At 43.1% G+C, this 24,387-nt stretch overlaps 1 protein-coding gene across 2 annotated transcripts in view; it reads right to left on the bottom strand.

The window, feature by feature from the left end:
- Window positions 1–24,387, bottom strand: part of MYRFL (myelin regulatory factor like) — an 872,690-nt gene that overhangs the window by 298,164 nt on the left and 550,139 nt on the right. The gene's annotated exons all lie outside the window — the stretch shown is intronic.

The raw sequence follows: 24,387 nt of genomic DNA, 5'->3' as shown, positions 1-24,387 counted from the left end.
CAATATCCTGTTCCTATTCATCATGCTACACCCAGGGCTTTGTCCACCTCTTAGTCACTTTTCATTTGGATTTGGAGCTGGAAGGATCACTCTGTTTGTCTGCTGCATATATACCATTGAATTTGAGGACTTTGTTTTTGTGATATCACAAGTAAGTTCAAACACTCTTCTATAAGGGTGTTGTTTGTTTGATAGAGGGCATGCAACAGGATGTATTTGTACTTCTATTCAATTTTAAAAATTTGTGATGGGTGGCCTGCCGTTTCGGAAGTGACCTTGTTATTTTTTGCATGTAATTTTTCTTCTTCTGTAAAGGAAAAATGTTGCACAATTCAGTAAATTTTTCCATGTTTTTTTTTAAACAAATTTGCAATATTCATTTAATTCACTATGTGACCCAGTCTGCCAATGAGCTTTCCAGCCAGTAAGCCTAGTACTAGTCATGAGTGTATGAAACTATTTTTCTGTGGTGTCTGTTGAATTGAAACATCATTTAGGGCATGGATGGCATTGGATTAAATTACAAAATGTGTTCTTTGGGGGTATTTCAGGTTGGGGTAATATATTTGAACACTTTGGAGGATGTGTTGTTGTAAACTTTCTATAGCCCAGTTTATTTTCATTTTTGGCATTGCTGAATTAATGCCGTTTTCTCCTGTGTTACCATACCTTATTTGTCTGGCCAGTGTGTAAGTGTGTTTGTCATAGGCCACCCTTTGTTTGTGTTTCCCATGCCATGTGGCCAGGGGTCATTTTGTAAAGTCAAGGTTCATAGGCCAGCATGTGTTCTTTGTTTTCCATGCCTCCTTGCTTGTTGTTTGACCATGTGGCTGGCGGCCATTTTGCGTAGCCACTACCAGCCAGAGTGTTTTTGCATAATCCTACTTGTGTTTTTTGTTGTGGTCATGCTTCCATGCTGGTAGCTGTTGTTTGACCATGTGGCTGGTGGCTATTTTGTGGAGCCATTCAATTTGCATTTGCATAGGCCTGCATGTGTGCTTTGTTGTGGCCATTCCTCCTTGATGGTTCTTGGTGTTTGACCATGTGGCTGGTACCCATTTTGTGTAGTCATCCATTGTGCTTTTGCCATAGGCCTGCATGTGTTCTTTGTTGTGGCAATGCCTCCTTGCTGGTTGTTGTTGTTTGACCATGTGGCAGACAGCCATTTTGTACACCCAGCCAGTGTGCTTTTGCCATAGGCCTGCATGTGTTCTTTTTTCCAGCTTGCTGTTTGACCATGTTGCCATGTTGTGCAAACATCCTTCTTTTCCGTGGTTAAAGTCATTTTGTATGTAGAGGCCTAAGCCTTTTTGTTTGTGCTAAAAAAAAATTTACTTTCTCCTTAAATCAGTTTAATAATATACTTGAGGCCTAGTTGGGCCTAGTTGGTGCTCAATGCTCATAGTAAATGTACTTGATGAACAGTGTTTAATATTATTCTATACTTTGTTTTGCATTTTTCACATGCACAATTCATTGTCTCCCAAATCCCAAGCGGTTTCTCATGATGGTCCCCTAGTACATCAGCAATTATATTTTTGTATTTTTTGATAATTATTTTAAATACTTTTTTATTGTTTTATTATTTTTTTTGTAAAAGAAATGTATTTTTTAAATCTTTTAGATTTTCTATAAAAAGTATTTTTTTTTTAAATTAAACATAACTTTTTGTTTAACATTTTACCAACATCCATTAACCCCCTGTCTGCCATAAGCGCACAGCCGCACAACAGCATTCATTTTCTAAGGATTATTCCATTGTCATCTGCACCTCCCTGCGTGCCACATCCCAACTTTATGCATAAACAAACAGTTACATCTGTATGTTGTTGCTCTTTCTTATCCTTCCGGATTGTAAAATAAACTTGATGTTAGTGTGGTTTTACTTTTGAATGGATACACTGTATTGTTAATTATTGAAAACTTAGGTAACCACACTAAATGATATTGTTTGTACTACTAATTCAAACTGCAACAATGCCACGTTTCATTAATGTTCTTCTTGCTTGTTTGCTTTTAGCTGCACAAGAGAAGAGACATCACCCACAGAACTGCCAGACAGAAGGCCTGTGCATGTGACGCATGCCCAAACAACATGTGACGTCAGTACTTACAGCTCTTCAGCTTGTGAAGCAAAGTGCAACTGCCAACTGACAGCTTCAAGAAGGCTTCAAAGAAAGGTGCTACCAAGAAAGTGGCCAGTGATAAGAAGGAGCTTACTACCACTGGTATTTCACCCCAGATCTTTTTTGATGCAATATTGTGTGCCTGCTGCATCAACCTCCAGGGAGCAAGCTGGGAGCAGCACTCCCCTATCAACGGCCCCACCCCAACCTAAGCCCAAACCCATATCTGGCACAGAAGCAGCCACTCTAATCACTGCAACAAGCAGTGATGTTGAATTGGAGCTATCTCTTTCGCAAAGTAGTACTCAAATTTCCGGACTCAGCTAAGTGGACAACAACAGCTGCAGCCAGAAATAGTAGTTTCTTCCAAAGTTGGGGTACTTCAGGAGATTGAGCTTCATGCTGAGGAAGTAGAAGAAGCCCCTCTTTCAGGAGATCCATTGTCTTACAGATCTCCAGCAAGAAAAAGGAAGGGTACTCCACCATCTTCTTCTCCATTCCCACCTTCTGATGATTAAGACTCCACTTGGATACCACCTCAGTCTGAGACATGCCAGGAGAGGCAAGGGAAAAGGAAGGCTCTTGAAAGCCTTAGAATTGTGGATGAAGAAGAGGAGGATGAAATTGACCCAGTCATCATGGATCTTAGCCCAGCCCCAGAGGCGACCGACGTTACCCATCTCTACCTGCTCTGAGGGACGTGGCACAGATACTAAGGCCCTTGTGACCTGTATCCTCAACCACCTCAGTACAAGTAGGCACTGCAGAGAGGCAAACATCGAAACACCCACCTACTACCACTTCTTTAGACATTGGCAGTGGCACCAGTGTCGAAAAGTGGACTTTTTCAGTTTGAGAATTCTTTACGGTTAGCAAGCAGGAGGAGAACATTCCCATATGCTCACTTTGCAACGCAAGTGTTAGTTGAGGTAAGCTTGGTACGAACAATGGAACCGGAGGCAAAACAAGCCATTTGAGAAAACAATACCCAACCTGTTGGGGGGCTTCACCTTAGCAAAAAAACTGCAAGTGGTGTTGGTGAAGGTGGTGAGAGCAGGGAATCATAATCTGCTCTGGTCATGGTGGAATGTGAAGGTGGAGAAGAGGGTGACATTTTAGTTTCGCAAATCATCCCTGTTCCCAGTAGTGCAGTAGTACTGCCCACATCAGCAATATCGCAATGTCACACACGACTCAGAGTCAGGGTGAGACACCAATGCAAGAGCAAACAGTGACTGCCCTGCTGAGACACACATTGAGTCTACCACCTTCATCTCTCAAGAAGTCACCTGTGTCAGTAGCACCAGAATCGAAAACAATCCAGTCTACTATTCCTGTCACGTTTAGGCAGGAGAAGCAATACAAACGCATCCACTCAACAGCACATTTGTACAATGGTTGTGCCACCCACAGAATCAGCCTGTAAATGTGTGTCTAAGGCTGCCGTTGCAGAGCATGTGTGCAGTCTGGTACTACCATGCTGACTGGGCAAGTGCACCCACTTGCCAGTCTCTAATCCTTCCCTTTTCTTCATGTCAGACAACCCCATGGTAGGTCCAAGGGCAGGGTGCATTGTAAGTATAAGGTAGGACATGCCCTGGTATGTGTGGCATGTCCTAATAGTGAATTACAGCCATTTTCATTTTTCACTATTGCAAGGCTACCTGTTCCCCATAGGCCAGAATGGGCAGTTTGATTATTACATCTTATAATCCTAACTGACTCAGGGAACCAGGTAGAAATTCGAGTTTAGTATGCCTGAACTCAGAATGATAAAATACATCTTTTAGTGAAGTTGGTTTTAACATTCTGTGTTTGAAAATACCACTTTTAGAAAGTAGGTATTTTCTTGTCTAACCATCCAAGCCTGTCTCTGCTAGGTTGTGTATTCCTTGTCTGGAGTTTGAGTGACAGGGGCTGGGGTATTCCATGAGACAGGGAGAGTCAGCCCAGGGCCGAATAGCGAGATCTGCATGTAGATGGGTGGGAGGAGTTGCACCTGAAACCTGAATAGGGCTGTGCCTTCCCTCCACAATGCCGGCTTCCTGTGGTGCGTCTGATGTCTCTGCCCTGCAATGTGAAAGGAAAGAAGGAGTCATGTAAACAGAGTGCTCCAGGACTGACCAGAACTGGTTTAGACTAGGCAAAGGCCTCTCTGCCTTCAGAGAACAAAGTGAAACTGAGTATAAATATTGGACCCAAACCCAAGAACTTTAGATCACTTTTGGGAAACAAGAAGAAAACTTTGCTGAGGAGAGGAACCAGAGAGACTGAGGAAAGACTATCCCTAAGCTTGAGGGTTTGGCCTGCAGTGGTTGCCTGACTGCCAAAGATAGGAGAAAGGAACTTTGTGTGTACTTTATTCAAATTGTGAAGGATCTCCAAGGGCTTGAGAAAGAGCTTGCCTCCTGCTGAAGTCTCAGGGACAACAGACTTCAACCACCAGCTCACCAAGTGTTATTTGGAAGTGCCTGCAGTTGTGTTGGACTTTCTGAGGGACTGCGTGTCACATGGAGCTGGAAGCGCGACTCACGAAGAAGAAGTGTGTCGCTGCCGCAGCCGCTGTCGTCTCATCACTGAACAAAGGTGTCGCCGCTGTAACTGTCTTATCGCATCGCAGAAGCGTCTCGCAACACCGAAGAAGCGTATCACCACCACAGCCACTGTCGTCGCATCACTGAAGAAGGGTGTCGCTGCTGTAGCTGTTGCATCACCTTGCAGAAGCGTCTCGCATCACCGGAGAAGAGTGTCGCTGCCGCAGCCGCTGTCGTCGCATTACTGAACAAGGGTGTCGCCGCTGCAGCTGTCGCATCGCTGAAGCATCTCGCATCACCGGAGGAGCATGCCGCAGGGCCTGTCGCGGCTCAGAAGAATCGTTGAGTCGCCGCACGGCCGTCGGGCATGCACACATCGTGTCGTATCAAGAAGAAGACACCATTTTTGTTTCATCGCACCGGATCTTCATCGCATCACAGCGTTGCGGGCCGCATCACCACGGCAGCTCAGTAAGAAACCGACGCATCACCGAATATCGATTGGGAAAAACCCACCCTCGGCATGGAACTAGGTGAAAGGTTTAGTCCATTAAAGGTTACAGTCCTTATAAGGCGTGATGTCCCTATAAGGCATTCTGTCCTTATTTGGAGTTATGTCCTTATAAGGCTCGTTCATATGAAATAACGGGAGCTGATGTAGGGAAAGTGTACGATGTTCCCTGGACCTATATTAGGGTACGATATGAAATATAGCGCCCCCACCAATTTAAATGAAGGGTGAACCACTTTTCAAGTTTCTCTTTGGTGTTGGCTAATATTGTAGAACAATTGATTTCAATTGTACTCTTAATAGAATCAGCAAATGTTATGCCCAAATATTTTAGTGTCTTAGGGGACCATAATATGTTGGTTTTTGCCAACATTGTGGAATTACAGAGAATATTAAGGGGAGGGAAAAAACTATGTTTTATTGATATTGAAAGACTAACCAGAAACTGCTGCATACTTATGAATAATACTGAGAATAATGGGTAAAGAAACAAGACGATCATTAACATATAACAAAACATCATTGGCATTGTCAGGTCCCGAGTATAGGTAGTGTTTAGTGGGGCTTGAGTCTGCTTTCCTTTTTTCTGATTACCTTTCTTCTTTCCGGGTACTTAGAGAGTGATGCTGCGGCTGCAGTAGTTCCCGTGTGAAGTCGGCGGGTATATAAAGACCGCTATCCTTCTCTTCCTTGCTTGGTTTTGTATCCGGTTCATGTCACCGGAAGGAATTCGCCCGCAGCTTCTTTGGATTACACGCTGTCTCCTTTGTTCCTGGCTCTGCTCCGGACTTGCTTCTTGGATGTTGGTTCCTGCGGCATTGTGCTCCGGATTCCCTGGAGTGCCTTTTACGCACCTGGTTTCGCCCCCGTTGGACTGTTCATTTGCTGGAAATCACGCTGGTGAGGTACGGGGCTGTTTATTTGTTTTGCCTGTTTTTACTGTTCCAAGACAAACACATTTTTTGCAACCTATTCCTCTTGTTGTGGGTTTCTTTGGCGCTTTTACGAAGCGTAGAGAAACCACACGGTTATAAAGGGATCCCTTATATTTCTAGATATTAAGAGCAGGTTTTTGCCACATTGGATTTTTCTCCCGCATTGAGAAGGTGGTACTTGATACACTATGGACCTTTAGGTTTCTATGTGTTCCCTGAGACTACCGCTGGTGTTCACTACTCTAAAAACGGATAGAGTGGAATCTGGATTATTTTGACTACCCTCTTTGGACAAGGTGCTCACAAAAAGGGGTAGGAGAAGGAATAACACTGCCATGAACTACTGACTGGTTGAGTGTGACTGTTGTTCTCTTCAGTACCTGCTGCTTATAACTCTCTTCTTTTCTTCCTTTCTTAAAGAGCTGCCTGTTCTTAACCTGTGATCCATCGACCGCCTGAGAGGGGGAGCACAGAACTGAGGGTCCACACCTTGTTAATTCCCTTCTTTTCTTTCCCCACCTTCACTCGGTGCCTTTCTCTACAGTTGCCCTTATATATGTACATATGCAATTGTGATTAAGGCACGGGTAGTGGAATGGGACATATTTGGCTCCTGCAGTGTTGGGCATACTTGTGAGTGGTGACGAAACAGGCATATGCAGAAACCTTTATAATAGTATTTTTAAAAACAACACCTGATTATTGATCACTAATGCGGAGAGAGCACAAAAGGGGTTCAATGGTAATAAGAAATAACAAAGGGGACAGTGGGCATCCTTGGTGTGTACCACTATATAAACAGAATGGAGTAGAACAGGTACTATTAACATAAATAGAAGCAGAAGGTGCTGAATATAGTGCTTTGCCCATGTTGAGAAATGTGGAGCCAAAATAAAAAGCTTCCAATGTGTTAAATAAAAATTGTCAATTTACTTTATCAAATGCTTTCTCCGCATCCAAGGCCAACACACCTAATGGATAATTAAAGTCCTTAGCAAAAATGTAAAGAAATGTAAATTTGATACTTGTATAGCGCACTACTCACCCGCAAGGGTCTCAAGGCGCTTGCACGAACACCGCTGTGTAACCCATCCTGGCTTTCCCTGTGAGGCGTCCACTCCTGGGCACCCCAAAGGTGGAGGCCAGGCATCCTTAGCGTTGTGGGGGCTGTTGTGGAGATTAAGCAAGCTATTGCCCAGAGTTGCAGAGTGGGACTCCATGATTGGAATAGGCACCGAGGCGAGAATTATCAGGTCCATGGAATTTTTGAGCCCAAGACCCGCCGAGGCAGGGAATTGAACCCTGGTCCCGGGCTAGACCTCTGCATCAGGGTCTGCCGCTCTAATCATTGAGCCACACTTCTCCTAGCAAAAGAAAGAACATGGCATAATAGACGAGTATTATGAGCTGATAATCTTCCCTCCATAAAGCCAGTCTGGTCAGGTTGGATAATTGAGGAAAGGAGGGGTGATATCCTATTTACTAGAATTTTGGCATATATTTTACAATCCTGATTAATGAGAGATATGGGACGATAATTTTAAACTAACGTAGGGTCTTTATTTGGTTTAGGGAGAACAATGATAGTGGCTTTATTAAAAGAGCAACCCATCATAAAAAAGTGTGATGAAATTCAGTAACTAAGGAAAGCAGAATAGGAGACAGTTGGTCCTGGAAACATTTATAAAATTCAGCCAGGATACCATCCGGACCAGGTGATTTATTGGAGTTTAATGCTTTGATAGCTGTGATTATTTCCTGAACGCCAATAGGGTTTTCTAAAGCAAGTCTATCAGTATCAGAAATGTGAGGTAATTGACAAGTATTAAGGAAGTCAGCGATGACTTTGTTTTGGAGAACGGGAGGCTTATTATACAAAGAGGTATTAAAGGATAAAAACTCTCTTGATATCTCCTCTGCACCAGCCAGCAAAATGTACCATTACTTGTTTTGACGGCAGGGATTTGAATTTTATCATGCTTAATATGTGCAGAAGTCAGAGCGAGATAAGGAAACGGAGATTAAAGCATGATCAGAGATTGTAATAGGCTGTATAACGGGGTCATTAATCATGTGGCATTAATTATGTGAGGCCAAAAGGTAGTCAATCTTTGAGAAAATAGAGTGCGCATTAGAATAAAAAGTTAATTATTTGTCAGTAGGATGTGCTAATCTCCAGAAATCAACTAAGTTAGTAGTAGAGACAAATGATTTCAGAAGAAAAAAGGATTTGTTAGGCAGAAATTTAAATGTAGAGGAATGGTCCAACAAAGGATCTCTAATTGGATTAAAATCACCACCCATAACAAGGCACGCGTTATCTAATTTTAGTGCTTCAGTAGTAATGTATGTCCAAAAAGAAGGATCATCTAATGTAGGGGCATATATATTAACAAACTTAAGGATATGTTTATCAACTTTAACTTGAGCATAAACATACCTACCATCTGAGTCATGAGTGTGAGTCAATAGTTGTATATGGGCGTTGTGGGAGTAAAGTATAGCTACACCATTTTTGCATTTTGCAGCAGGAGATTAAACTATATCTCCTACCCATCCATCAGACATGGAATGTAACATTTTATCATCTATGTGCATTTCTTGTAAAAAGCAAACATCCACATTAAACATTTCTAAATACTCTAAAATGTTACATAATTTAACAGGACACCTCAAACCTTTAACATTTAAAGAAACAACAACCAACCTCTCTGGTGGAGCCATAGAATGTTATGAAAAGACAGAAAATCTGGTAGGAAAGGAAAGTAGCCCATATAAAAAGACAAAACATGACATACAACTTATAAAGAGGTAAACCACCAAGACCTCATATCAAAAAGAACAGTAGAGATGGAGGTACAAAGCAAGAGTAGCCACCCTGGATGCACCTGTTATAAAAACAAAATAACGTCAACTATAAAGGGGAATAGACATTAGTCCGTAGAGCCGGAAGGTTGAGAGTCCATGAGATTGGGATCATGTTGGTCCAAAAATCGTATCAGATCTTAAGGTGAGGAGAAAGACTTGGAAACATTATTCTTCCAAATCCGCATAACAGAAGCTTCTCACAGACAAGGCCGCAAATCCGAAAATTGGCGCTGTATTTGGGCTATCTCTTTGGCAAAGTCCTGATGGATAAAGACTATATTTCCTTCTATCAAGAGAGATGGGTTCTCTGGTGCAGCCTTTCTGATGAGAAGGAGATGATGATGTCTCAAAACTTTAAATCTGATTTGCCATGGTTTAGCCTGATGAGGTTTCCGAAGAGAGGGGATTCTATGAGCTTTATCAATTTCAAACAGCTCTGAAAATTTGATATTTAGAAGGTTTGGCAGCAGATTTTCTAAGAAAAGACGACAGTTCTGTCCCTCTACTCCCTCTGGGATATTAAATATGCATACATTGTACTGCCTATTTCTGTTTTCCAAATTCAGTAGGGTCCTTTGAAAAGAAGCAACCTGAGGAACAAGTGAAGTCACATTTGCAATAGCGTTGATGTTATAATGGATTTTAATCTCATTATCTGCTACTTTCATAGATAGGGAGGCAATGTGTCTCTGAATATTTTTAATTTCTGTGAATAAGGTGTTTGTATTCATATGAATAGCTTGAATTTCCTCCAAAATGTTAGTCAGTTGGGTGTCTTGTGAGTCTATAGCCTTAGATTTTGTAGGTGGCAGTGAAACAGCTTCCTTCCGCTTATTTGAATGAGTTGGAATCCATGTTGCAGTTAAAAAAGATAAATAATGGAAAATGAAAAACTGAAGAGAGGCAAACAATATTCAAAACCTTGACACAGGTTATATTTGAATTAGTGATGATAGAATGACTAAAGTTGCAGAAAACGGAGCAAAAATAATGTCAATAGAGTCTTAATTACAGAAATACTGCAACAGACCACAAAAAAGAAGAAAAAATCCCCTTTAAGTTTCAGAATGTAAAAGTTCCAGACATATCAGGCACCAGAAAATCCCGTTAATGTTTCTTTTGTTGTTCATCAATAGCATTGCACTACAGATCAATCTCTCTATTTGGGTCAGGAGTCAGAACGGAGTTGTATATATTCGTTACAGGAGTCAGGAGGATGATGGAAGGACTCAGGGCATGACTACCTCAACAACTGCCAGAAGTAGGACGTTATCAACTTCAGGGAAACCAACACGGTGATGACTTTAGGAGACCTACTCAAATCTGTGGACTGGTGAGAGGTGCATTGATTGTTTGATTTGGTAAAGGTAATTCTGCTGAGTGTGTGTGCTGGTTAGCTCAAATTTGAAACTATGTGGTTGGGTGGGCGGATGTTGTTTTAGGTAACTAAAGAGAGAATTGTGATTATGTCACACCATCACATTATGCATGCACTAGCCTAGATGTTATAATGATGATCATGACAGCTGCGAGTTTGATCAGCCCGGTACATGCAGCCACTTGTCTGTGATTGTTGGTTGTTGTAATTGCTGTAATTTAATTGATCGCACATGAGTCATAAAATGATTGATTGCAAAGACTATGCTCTTACTCTGGTTGTATGACAGAGACTTAACAAGTTAAGACAAATTTTCCCTTTGGGTAAATCAAGAGATCAACAATTCTCATTCACGTATACCTTTCTTATGAACCATACAACACCCACACAGTGTTAATGACTGAGGCACTTATAAATCAACTATAAGTGCCTCAGTCATTAACACTGTGTGGGTGTTGTATGGTTCATAAGAAAGGTATACGTGAATGAGAATTGTTGATCTCTTGATTTACCCAAAGGGAAAATTTGTCTTAACTTGTTAAGTTACTGGGTGCTCCATCCCTTTGGTGTGTGAGCCCCCTCTCCTTGATTTCAATGTATGACAGAGACACACATGTCTGTACCACGTGTGCCTCTACCACGCAACCTGAACCACAAATACGTCTTAACCACGTATTCCTTTACCACGCATGACTTTACCACGCATTTCTGTTGTAAAGGCATGAATGGTAAGGGGGAGTGCATGATTAAGGTGTGCCACTACTCCATCCCTGTCACCTCGCCCTAAGCCCTAGCATTCGAACCCCCTACCTCACCCCCCTACCCAGAGGCCTAAACCTGCCCTGGCCTTAAAACTACCCATTCCCCTCCCCTGAAGCCTAAAACCATGCCTCTTACCATATACTACCCTGCCCCACGCTGTCCCTAAACGTACTCCTGTCCCTGCCCTGAGCCCTAAAATCCTCCCCTTTCCAAAACTACCCCAATCCCTTCCACTGCCCAGAGGCCTAAAATTCAGCCTCCAGTTTAAAAAAGTACCCTGATCCCCCCAGTTCTGAGCCCTAAAACCGCCCCCACTCCTAAGAACTCCCCTAAAACCCAGCCCTTAAAATTACCCTGAAACCCTATCTCCACTCTGAGCCCTGAAAACCTGTTCCCTTTCCAAAAGTACCCTGACCGCTAAGAGCGACCTCCACCCCTAATTAATACCCCCCAAACCCATCCCCACTTACCTGTTCCATGTCCGGAGCTTCCTGTTCCGACGCTTCCCCGCCCATCCTGAACACTAGAGCGCTATTTACCTTAACCACACATATGCATGGTTAAGACAGATGCGTTGTTCAGGCAAGCGTGGTTACGCTTGCAGTGTTCTGGAACGCGTGGCTCTGCCCGCGTTGTTCCGGGCGTTCTCCTCTTACTCTGCCTCTGCGTTTTCTTGGTACACACCTCATGAAGCTTACCTTTGTCCTTCTCCTTGACGCTACATCTGCAGGCCTTCTCTTCTCCTACACAAAAGGCAAAAGCACCATAACACTCTTGCTTACTTTACCGGACTACTTCAGCCAGGCACCCGAGATTGACACACAATTCAAGAATAATGCAGATGCACTGCCCAATTTGGCAATACCATATCATTTTCCTTTTGAAGAATAATTTTGTAGAACTGAATGCGTTCGCGTCACTCCTCCATAATTTGTAATTACTATTTTTCAAACCTACATTACAGAACATTTATAAATATAATAATATATTAACATGGGTCTCTGGGGCTGACGGACTGTTTGCAATGCATTTAACTTTATTTTGTCATACTGATTTCTTCATTTCGTTCCACAAGAGATTGATGATGGTTGTCTTTCTGTAGTGTTTATCTTTACAACACCTTTCTCCAAATCCCCTTTTCCATCCATTCACCAAATCTCTAACCCTCTTCCCCCAGCCTGTGTGATTCATTGAGGTGTAACTTAAATTTACACCATAAATTGATCACACATTTGGTGGGGCAGATATGGTGAAAGCAACACCAACTCAGTGCAGGATCTTCAGTTTTATTACCTAAACAATAGCCCACACTGGCCCCATTTACCCATCCACGCAGAAAAAGTGATCCATATTTTAGATATAGAAGAACATAATTTGTCAGCATCATCATTCAGGCATTGGGTTGCGTAAACTCTTAACCTTGTTCACTCTAGACTTTGAGTTCACTTGACGACTCGAGGATTTTGTAACTTTAGTTTTAATTAAAATACTAGCTCACTATTGTTCAGAAGAAGTTACTATTGCTATTTATTGTTATATTTTCACTATCAGGTATTCTTTATTTTGTAGTAGTCTGGTCTCAATTCTTTGTGAAGCTATGATATAATATATAGCCCACTAACTCAGTGTTTTTTATTTTAATTTAGTTGCCTGTGATGAATAATCCTCCAACTAATCCTACAGTTGGAGTTCACCTAGGTGGGAGTGGGATCTTGCTTCGGATTCCTTCACTGTTTGTGCGCTAGCCTTCTACTACCACCACCATACAAACGCACCTTAGGAAATCATGCAGTATGAAGGGTGAGAAAGATAACAGCCCTCGCTTCATCTATTCAGGTAAGAGAGCTATGGAGCGTTGTTGTCGGTAATATAGGCAATGGCAATCCCCCCCAGTGGTCAATATAGTTGCAGACTGCAGAGACAAGAGATTTGTAGGACAAGGGTACAGCATAACTAATTGTGATATACTATTTTAAGCAGATTTTAAAAACAGTCTGTGCTAAAAGGCAGCAGTGCAAAGTAAAACACCCCAAATAAAGATTTGAGGCATAAATCAAATAAAATGAATATTTATTTCTGTTTTAAACAATATAAAAACAACCCCTTCCACCCACAACTTGCCCACTCCTCCCCCCAAACAAATCTACCCATCCCCAACAATGCCAAAAATATCTAACAAAAAACTAAAGTACAAACAACAGGCCCAACTCCCTTTGTTCCCACCCTCACCATCCACGTCTCACCCACCAAAACAAATATTTTAAAAAGGGTGTAAAGAAGAGGGTAAAAGACACAGGCCAGAAGCTTTTTCAATCTATCAATCAATCAACATTTGTAGAGTGCAACACTGTCGCCCCTAGGGGTATCTGGGCGCTGTGTCTCAGTTGAACAGCCAGGTTTTGAGTCTCTTTCTGAAGTCTGCCAGTGAGGGGGCTGTACGGAGCTGGAGGGTAAGGTTGGCGGCAATGTAGGAGAAGGAGGGCCCACCGCTGCGGCTGTGATGGATGCGGGGGCTGTGTGCGAGGGTGAGTGAACAGGAGCGCAGGTAACTAGAGCATTGGTGGAAGTTCAGTCGATGGTTGATGTAGGTAGATTCTAGGTTGTGGAGGGCTTTGTAGGAGTGTACGAGTATCTTGAACTGGCATCTCTAATGAATGAGGAGCCAGTAGAGGGCGATGTGAGTTTATTTGAGTAGGTCCAGGATTGGTCTGGCAGCAGCACTCTATGGTGTGGAGCCTTCTGAGGAGCTGGGTGGAGACACTGGTGTAGAGGGTGTTACCATAGTCGAGGTGGCTGGTGACGAGGGCCTACGTGAGGGTCTTTCTAGTGTTGGTTGAGATCCACCTGAAGACTCTGCAGAGCATGCGAAGTGTGTGGAAGCAGGAGGAGGTGACTGCGTTGACTTGTTGTTTCATGGTCAGTTGGATGTCAAGAATGATGTCGAGGGTGCAAGCATGGTCGGTTTGGTGTGAGTGTAGGTCCAAGTTCTGCAGGCCACTAGCTGTGGTCCCATGCGGAGGTGTTCTTCCTGAAGATTAGTACTTCCGTTTTTTCTGAGTTGAGTTGGAGGCAGTTGTCTCTTATCCATTTGGCTACTTTGGTCATGGCGCTACAGAAGTTGGTTTTGGTGTTGGAGGGGTCCTCGGTGAGTGAGAGGATCAGTTGAGTGTTATCTGTGTAAGAGATTATGTTGAGTCTCTGGGATCTGACGATGTCAGCAAGGGGGTCATGTGGATATTGAACAGGATGAGGCTGAGGGATGATCCTTGTGGTATGCCACATATGTCGTCTTTGGGGGGTGAAGGGATGCAGTAGGATGCTCTGTGCGCATCCTGTAAAGAAAGAGGCGATCCACTTGAGGGCATCTAGCTGTATGCCTATGTTGTAGAGTCTGTTCATAAGGGTGTTGTGGTAGACGGTGTTAAATGTCGCAGAGAGGTCAAAGAGGATCAGGGCCACACTTTCTCCGCGGTTGTGGAGGGCGTTGTAGGAGTGTACGAGAATCTTGAACTGGCATCTCTAACAAATGAGGAGCCAGTAGAGGGCGATGTGAGTTTGTTTGGGTAGGTCCAGGATAGGTCTGGCTGCAGCATTCTCTATGGTCTGGAGTCTTCTGAGGAGCTGGGTGGAGACGCTGGTGTAGAGGGTGTTACCATAGTCGAGGTGGCTGGTGACGAGGGCCTACGTGACGGTCTTTCTAGTGTTGGTTGGGATCCACCTGAAGAGTCTGCAGAGCATGCGAAGTGGGTGGAAGCAGGATGAGGTGACTGCGTTGACTTGTCGTTTCATGGTCAGTTGGATGTCGAGAATGATGTCGAGGGTGCATGCATGGTCGGTTTGGTGTGAGTGTAGGTCCAAGTTCAGCAGGCCACCAGCTGTGGTCCCATGCGGAGGTGTTCTTCCTGAAGATTAGTACTTCCGCTTTTTCTGAGTTGAGTTGGAGGCAGTTGTCTCTCATCCATTTGGCTACTTTGGTAATGGCGCTACAGAAGTTGGTTTTGGTGTTGGAGGGGTCCTCGGTGAGTGAGAGGATCAGTTGAGTGTTATCTGTGTAGGAGATTATGTTGAGTCTCTGGGATCTGACGATGTCTGCAAGGAGGTCATGTGGATATTGAACAGGATGAGGCTGAAGGATGATCCTTGTGGTATGCCACGTATGATGTCTTTGGCGGGTGAAGGGATGCAGTAGGATGCTCAGTGTGCATCCTGTAAATAAAGAGGCGATCCACTTGAGGGCATCTAGCTGTATGCCTATGTTGTAGAGTCTGTTCATGAGGGCGTTGTGGTAGACGGTGTTAAATGTCGCAGAGAGGTCAAAGAGGATCAGGGCCACACTTTCTCCGCGGTCGAGGAGTGTTCTGATGTCATATGTAGCGGCAATCAGTGTGGTCTCAGTGCTGTGGTTGGCACGGAATTCTGATTGTGAGGTGTCCAATCAGTGGTTTTGTTGCAGGAATTTGGGTAGCTGCTTGTTGATGGCTTTCTCGACTTTTTTGGCTATGTAGAGGAGCAGGGAGATCGCTGGTGTTGGCGGAGGCTTTCTTTGAAGGGGTCTGACGTCTGCGTGTTTTCATCTGTCCGGGAAGTTGCGGTGGAGATGGAGGTGTTGAGGATAATGGTGAGTTACGTGCTGATTGGGTTTATAGCGTGGTTTTATAGGTGCCCCTCCATCTGTGCCTGTCTGGCTTCAATGTGCGCCAGCCTCAGCAGGAAGCGGCACTGGAAAGGGAAGTCTGAAATTGACAGGACAGGGGGAGCAGCAGTAGTGGTACGACGGACGGCTGCCAGCAGACTGCGGTGCTGCTATTCTTGATGAGAGGCTGAAGGCACTGACAGCTGGCTGGGATCCTTAGCAGCTACTTCCTAGTCCTCCTCCATGGCCTTCAGGTTCTGCTCTTGCAGCCAGGCTGCTATAGCCTGTCTAGAAGGATGACCAGCAGGTTGTAACTATATCTAGAAAGAGAAATGACAAATTATAAACAATGCTCTGTGCAAAGCACTTGTGTAAAATTATGTAGTGGCACAGTAGCAGTACTTTGCTGGTCTCCTAGGGCCATTTGATTTTGATGTGGTAAGAGTCACAGCCATTGCCCACACATGCCTCACATAAAACTAAAGGTGAATGGCAAATGCACAAACTGACTGAAAGGAATTAAAACAGAATAAACAGCACACCAGTTTAAAAAAACAGTTATGTTTTTTACTTTTGAAGAATTTCCTAGTAAAAACTAAACAGCCGCGTTGTGTGGTAAAATAAAAAGAAATTACCTCTCATTAATGAGTAAGGCATTATGCACTATGGAGTACAAAAATTCTCTTGATGAGCAAAATTAATGGAGACGTGCTAGCTGACGCCCTAGTTGTACTCTTTAGTCGTTCTTTGCTACTCTCTGCAGTCTGCAGCTGGGGCACCTGTAATGGACAATTATCTTATTCCAATGGCCCTGCTCTTCTCCGAAATGACTTTCAATTTTACCCTGACTACAAGGTAGATGATTAATAATGAATGATAGACGTCCCATATAAAATCATGCGGACATCCTGTCTAGTGTAAGTAGACGGTGGGAAAAGCGATGCACTGCAGTACCGGAAAAGGATTAACAAACGGGATATAGATTGTATTTGGCATGTTTGTCACAGACTATCCCAACCCATAAAAGTCAAAGCACTTACTAAGTCCCACTTTACTTCCTGGCCGTTCCAACAAATACATTCACTAAAGAGAGGAAACTTCTTATGCTACTTAGGGTAAGTTAGAGGGATTAGACCAGCTAAGTAGACATTTTACTACAGAATAGTGGGGTGTCACTGATCATCATCATGTGCCTACGCTTTGAATAGTGAGTCACTGTGTTTGACAAATGTTGAAAGTGAAAAATGTGAACAGGCGTAAATCTGTTACGAAAGCCATGATGAAATATACCACTTGGCCAGAAAAATGTGGCGCATCCTAAGAATGTATTTTTCATATTTTTGGGATGGCTGGGACAGCACTTAGGAAAAAATAAAGGAGTGAAGTACTAAGAGGTGACTGAGTGGGCACTGGAAGGGAAGAGAAACACACCTTGTTTTTGCATTGACATGCATTGAAAACTTTGTAAATGCCACATTAACTGAAGCAGATGCACATCACACCGCCAACAGTGCAGTGGCAAACTGAACCATGCAGCAGTTAGGTAATCATGGGTGGTACAAACAAAATGTCATTGGTAGGGAGAGAGGTGATGATTGATGATGGGGGATACATAATATCTGCCTTGCTTAAAACAACCAGTGAGTCAAGGGATTGGACAGAAATTCCACCCCAACTCTTTGAATCAAAGCTTTGATAAACCCATTCCAAACAAGTGAAGTAGGTGAGCCACTACTTGAAGAAACAAGCAAGCTCTTCTTTATCCAAGCAATTATCCTTTCATCATTTCAATCATTGTTCTGGTATTCTTCACCTGTGGCTTTGATACACACCATCTAAGCCTTACATTTTATCATCCAGTCTTTCACCATTGAAAACCATCCATCCATATATATCCATCCATCCAAACATGGCTCTTAACTAACCTTTCACCAACATCCATTTACCCACCCACGCATCCTTTCCCTATCCTGCTTTAATGCACCTGGCATTCCTTTCACCCATCCAGGCATGCATCCTTTTAATCATATACTTTTTTACCCACCCAGACAGGCATCCTTTCACCTGTATACCCTTTCATCTACCCAGACAGCCATCCTTTCATCCATACACCCTTTCATCCATCCGTCACCCACCAATGCATCCTATCACCCACCTATATGCATTCTCTCACCCACGCATCCTTTCACTCGTATTACATTTCACCCATACTGTCTCCTTCTATCCCTTTTTCCCTTTTCCATCAACTGATCTTTGTTAAAGTTCATTATGAACCTTTGTCTGCTGAGTTGCAAACAGAAGAGACCATTAACTACTCAAACCCTTGCTTTATCTGCTAAAGCAGTGTGTTCATGAGTCAACAACCTTGCAGTGAGTATTTTGCTAATTGCCAATAGGAAAGCAATGTGACTTACCGCTGCCCATCCCTGCCGCCATTGGGACTTTCCCTTCGGCCGCTGCGTCTGCTCCACAGGCACTCTCGCTGCCAGCCCCAGCACTGGTGGTCTGTGTGGCTAGAAAACATTACACATTTTAGATGCCAGATTTGCCTCCCCTATTGTTTTTTATTAACAAAATACAACCACAATAAATCACTACTGTTCAGTTGCAGTATCTTCTATCAAAATATCATGTTGGCCATTTTGCTAGTTGGCAATGTTTGAGAAGCCAGGTAGTCAAGTCAACCAAAACAAAAACTCTTTGTAATGGAGGGGCAGAGCTATGAGGAATCATAGTCATTGAAGCACAATGATGGGGTGAACAAATTGGTGTTGGTTGGTAAATGCAATGGGGCTGTCCTTATACTTCCAGAAATGCTGCACTGTCATAAACTGCTGGTATACTATGGTAATAATACATATGCCACATTGGGGAGGGTCCCCCATGACTATGGCTACTCTCTCGTGTTACTGTTTGAGCATGAGAAAGAAAAAGAAAGCCTTCTCAACAAACATGAATAGATTACCTTACTTGGGCGTCCAATCTACAAAGTAGTGTACCTGACCTAAAATGGGTTTTCTGAGTCTTACAGTACAAGCCCACAAGATATATAAGGGGAGAGGGACAGCTTATTGTCAAAGCAGAAGAAAGAAAGCTACAGATAGATTAGTACAGAGAGTTTGAAATAAAGTACATAAACATGAAGTATAGAAAATAAGTCAATAGGATAACGCTGGGATAAGAATAATTTAGCTAACATTAGATAGAACAGAAAGGAGTTGAAAACAAAATTAGGAGACAGGCACAGTAAAAAAAAAAGGAAAATAATTCTAAATGTTTAGCTGTAAAAGTTAGGGAAATAAATATAATATTAATAGGAGGACTTACTGGGGCCAGCAGATCCATCTGCCACTTGTAGAGGCACCTCTGGCTGCCTCACCTGCCTCTGTAGTTCCAGCCCTCTTCTTGGCCCTGGATGCTGATGTAAGAAATACAGAAAAGAAAAGAAAAAAGATTAGTTGTACAGTTAATAATCTCCCCAAAAATATTTAGACAGGCAGAGGCAAGCGCAGTAACATTGAACTTTTCTAAATCAGATCACCTATTGTACTAGTACCGTGGACCAATTCCTAATTTCCTTGACCTAACCCATTCCAAATTTCCTAAACTACATTTTGGAACTACTAATAAATTGCAACGAATGCTCTTTGCTTCTCATCTCTCAACCTCTCAACCCCCTTTGATGGGCCAACTCAGTTTGCATTTTCAAAACATAGATGCATGCATACTACACATCACTGGGAGATTGCCTGGGATGGTACGAGCTACAAAAAGAAAGGCATAGAGAAGTGAGAGAAGGCTAACTCACTAATACTATTAACTACTACTATCTTAGTGACAGGACAGAAGAGCCTCTGCATGACTTCTTAAATTATCAGCAAAAGTGAGCGCCAACTAATAGGATTAGGTAGCATTGAGCACCTGTTTAGATGATGATCACATAATATTTGTAACGTAAACTTAACTTACCTCTGAATGTGGGCAGAAGATATTAGCATAGAACACAACAAATAAATAATAATTACTCACCAAGCCTCACAACCTCAATGCTTAGCAGGTTGAGCAGGTACTGTTCCCTGTCAAGTTGGCCCACCGGTGCGTCAGCTGTTGTTTGTTGTTGGGTGCACCGGACCCCAGAGCTGCAGATCACCAACTGGCACACACTCTCTCATTGATACCAATGCTCCCGGAAGCCATACGTACTGCCGGGCCTGCTACTAGCTGCTAGGGTGGACGGTGGAGGCACTGCGCGTAAAAAACTATCACAGCCACCTTGGAAAAAATGGCACAGGGCTGTACCCCTTTGCGGTGCCGCCGACCGCAAGGTAGGTGGCTAGTGCTGCGAGTTGTTCGGGGGGGTCCTGGCACTGCCGCTTCCCTGCTCTGCCATGGTGCTAGTCGAAGAGAAGATGAGCCTTAGGAAAAGGTAGGAAGGAAGACAGGAAAGAAATAAGGAAGTAAATGGAAAAATGAAAAAAGTATAAAAATGATGAAAAAACACAAAAACTATTGCAAAAAACGTAATATAAACAAACATAAAAACACACACTAATATAAGAAATAAAACTGAGGGGTAAATAAGTTTGATAAGGGGAGAATTAAAGAGATTAAAGAAAGATTGAGAAAATAGGCCCAGCACCATAAACAGAGCAAAAAACAAGATGGTCGCGCCCATGTGAACCGCGTTTTGCCATTTGCGCATGATTTCCAGTGCGAGGATGCAATTTGTGCCAAAGAAAATGTAATTCGTCACACAAATGAGAGTGCTGAGTTGCTCTGCCCGCTCTCGAAGTCTGTGTAGTGCAGTGGAGTTTTTGGGCCACTTCGCGGAGTTCCACGTAGAGCAACTCCGCATACTACGCCCAAGCCTTGTATTAAGTTGTTACTGACATGAATCCTGGATGTATCGAACAAATTCAAGTTTGGCAACCTTATATGTAGATCACAAAGGGCCAGATTCAAATATTTATTTAAGTTTAAGGTACATATGCAGATGGTTTGTTTAAGAGTGAAGTTTCACGTTTCGTCTCATAAAATTTGTATCTACACTTTAAACCCAAAAAGTTGCTCATAATATCACACCAGGTTGGTGTAATATTATGTCATAGTAAATCTTCTCCTTGGCATCAGAAGTAAGCATTCTAGTGGGGCAATGCATTAAAACGTTTATGCACACACACAAACTTGAGAGTTTGTAAGTATTTATAACCCATCTCCACAACCCATTTTCACCTTAGAATTATTTACAGATGTATTCCTGTCATGGGAAGTGGTAAACCAGTTTCTGGGATGAGAAGTGAGAAGAAATCAAAGGCAAAATTATGGGTGGTGTAGGGGAAGGGCTTTGTAAATGGTGGAAAATATTTTCCTTGGTGAGGAAAAAGCATCACATTTAACAAATGCAAATTATTCACTATGTGCAATTGTGAAACTGCTTATAATTGCGGGTTCCCAAGTACTGATGAAACCCTTTGAGAATTTAAACAATTTGTAAATCTTGCCTCCACTGTAGAAGTAAATCAACAGGTATATGGACAATTGCTTGAAGAGGCTCGTGCACTAATTTTGAGTTTGGTGGACAGTACAATCCACCAAAATGATAGTCTGCCCACTCCATTTATAGTCCGGCACACCATCATGTTTCTGCCCCAGCTGACTCCGCTGAAGGCCCAATGGACTTAGGGCCATCGTTGTAAGTGCAAAAGAATGTCAGCCTTATTTAGAGCAGACAGTCTGATGCACATGTTTGTCTTTTTGGGACCTCCAGGAATATACAACAAACTAGATTATCCGTGGGTCTGCAATGTTACTCGGTGCTCAACGGCATCCTATAATAGTCACATGTAACTGATCACACCTATGAGAAGCCCTAATTGGGGGATGGAGTCCCAACACTCACCGAGGTGACATGCTTCATCATCTGGGATCTCCTCCCGGCTGTAACTCCTAGTACAGCCAAGGGCTGCAACCCCCTCACTAAGAGGAAGGAGCTCAGGGATGTTTTGAGGGTCTCCTAGGATGTACTAAGATCCAACAGGCGATGAGCTAAAATGTATTACTAGGTGATGGGCGCAGTGCTATGGAAAAAAGTGTATTAAAACTGACTACCGGGGGAAATTGTTTTATTAATAACTATCTCCTGGAGTCAGGATCAAAAACAGTGCGAAGGCAGTTTTGAAAAAATAACCTGCAACTATCAAGTAAGAGGGTAGGTCAACATGTTTCAGCTATTGTGACCTATAGAGTCTCTAGCCTTCCTCAGGACCTAAAAAGTCTCAGCTACTGCGTAATATGTGACAAAAAAATTCAAAGTTAATGTAACTAAGAAAAGGAACAACCTATCACACCACTTGATTCAATTCTGGGAGCGTGGTGTAGTTACACCCGTAGTGAGCGGGTAAAGAACCTCACCTCACCAGGCCACTGCTCAGGACATGAGGCACCGCTCTATCCGCCGGTACCCCTGGCTTGACTAAGCCGTGGTCACCTCCATGAAAAAAAAAACCGTAACTCTGCAATAGTACAACCTGGCACTGCCCTTGATGTAACTTCAAAGAGACTCATCTTTCAGTTTTATATAGCGCAAACTTAGAGCGCTTTTCATGAGCACTGGTTACCTTATACAAAGGCATATTCATTTTTTGAATCACAGAATGTTGATTGAGCCAACATGAGGCTTGAACATGCTTTCTCAGCTCGCAGGTCAGCTCCTCTAGCCTTACGCCACAACCTTGCCCGCAAGTAGCATTTTCAATATTATATACAACGAAGTGACAGTTGTTGCCTATTTATCTTATGCAACTTACAACCATTGACAAAGCCAATAGCCCTGGCTTGTTGTAGGTGTAATGATACTTGTTGTGTTATATATATATGGATGAATGGACAGAAGCACCAAAATACCAATTGGGCGGCACACTATACTAAGCACAGATTTTTAGCTTTTGTGTTTTAAGCCACGCCCTTCAACTACAGCACTCACGCCCCTATCAGAGACCCCCCAGTTTTTTAATCCCACTTAAAGCCCTGAGCACAGGTATAGATTTCTCTGTGCTGCTTTTGATGTGGGGCTTATCTAATCAGTTCACAAGCCAGCCGGGTGCACAGCAACCTTTGGGACAGTCAGAGAAGCCAGTGATCCTGGACCATCGTCGCTTAAACCTAGTCTGCCATTGCAGGACCTGGGCAGAGCTACTCTTTAACACTCTGCGCTTTTAACGGAGATGTACTGAGTATCTGCACTAATTTATTTCCTAACTTACCGTACCTGCACCACTCCGCAATTGCGCAATACATTTAATCGAATAGCAGCAGGAATTGTAAGTAGCAAACAGGTACCCTACTAGGGTAACTCTAGGTCACTGATCTCACTCCATTTGAAACAGTTATACATTTTGCAGGGCACTCTGCTATGCCAGGAATAATATTTAAGCACAACTGTTCTCATCTCCTGTACAGACTGTACTGCAAACACGGCACATTAGCTGTAATAAATTATTCAGAGGACCTCCGTAACACTGTTTACTGTGCTCGAAGCAAGTGATAGGATCACAAGGAACAAAACGTAAGTATATACAAAAATAATTCGAATACTGTTCATTTCAAAGAAAGGGAAGGCAGTGACAAGACTAAATTAGTCACCTGTTTCTGCATCCACGGGAAGGGTGCAATAAAAATATGCGCCTTCCGTTTAAAGTACAGTTCCTGCGGTGATGGAGGGAGGGGGGCACAGAAACCAACGGAGTTTGGGGCTGAGGAAGCTACCATTCCTGCCCGTTAACATTTTAATTACTCAAAATAAAAACAAGAGCCTATGATTCCTAGAAACCAGATACATTCTTCCTACCTGGCTTAGAGTTAGCTGAGTCGGAGAAAGCCAAGAGCTCGAACGGCTGCACTGCAATTTTTTCCGGTGCCCGTGATGTGCGCGATCACGTACACTCAAGAGGCATTCTTGAGAAGCAGTTGGCAGGATTTTCTCATTCAATCCAAAACTAGAGTACAGTCTCCGAGCCACTTCAACCAATGAATAACGCGACCAAAAACATTTGGCCAATCCTGCCAGAAGCAATCTCCAACCAATCCATGATTTCTACAGGTTCCAGCCACTAATAGAATATGTTTACTCGTACGTGATTGGTTGTAATCCTGGTGGGTGGCACAAGAAGATTGGGTTCACCGTATGATTATGGTAAATTCTTTGTATACATAGAATGTACCTGGCAGTGATCCAGACACAAACAGCACATTTCTGCTTCGTTTAACGAACTGCTAGGGAAAATTCTGCAGAGGTGTTACTCATCTGGTCCTTTGCATAGTATTTTCCTATCGTGAGGGGCGATCTTTCAAGGTGGATGATAAACGACCCTTCCCTTTGGGGGTAGCTCCTCACATTTCACACCAGCGCCATAACTCAAACCTTTAGTTTAAACACGTCGTGCCACTCCTCTTGTTAATTTCATTGAACTCTTACCTGTTGGGTTTCACTTTCAGTGGTTCGTCTTTGTATGGTATTCTGGAGTCACTGAAAAAAGAGCCTGGTAGTGACGCAATGGGCAGTGAGGACATTGGCTTTACTAAGTCAGGAGAACAGTAATTGGAATCGTGTGATATAGCGGCTAATTGGCCTATTTTCCCAGT

This window comes from Triturus cristatus, chromosome 4_1 (assembly GCF_964204655.1).
Source record: "Triturus cristatus chromosome 4_1, aTriCri1.1, whole genome shotgun sequence".
NCBI lineage: Eukaryota > Metazoa > Chordata > Amphibia > Caudata > Salamandridae > Triturus > Triturus cristatus.
Note: the sequence above shows the minus strand (reverse complement) of the source record. Positions and strands in the feature narration are given on the sequence as shown.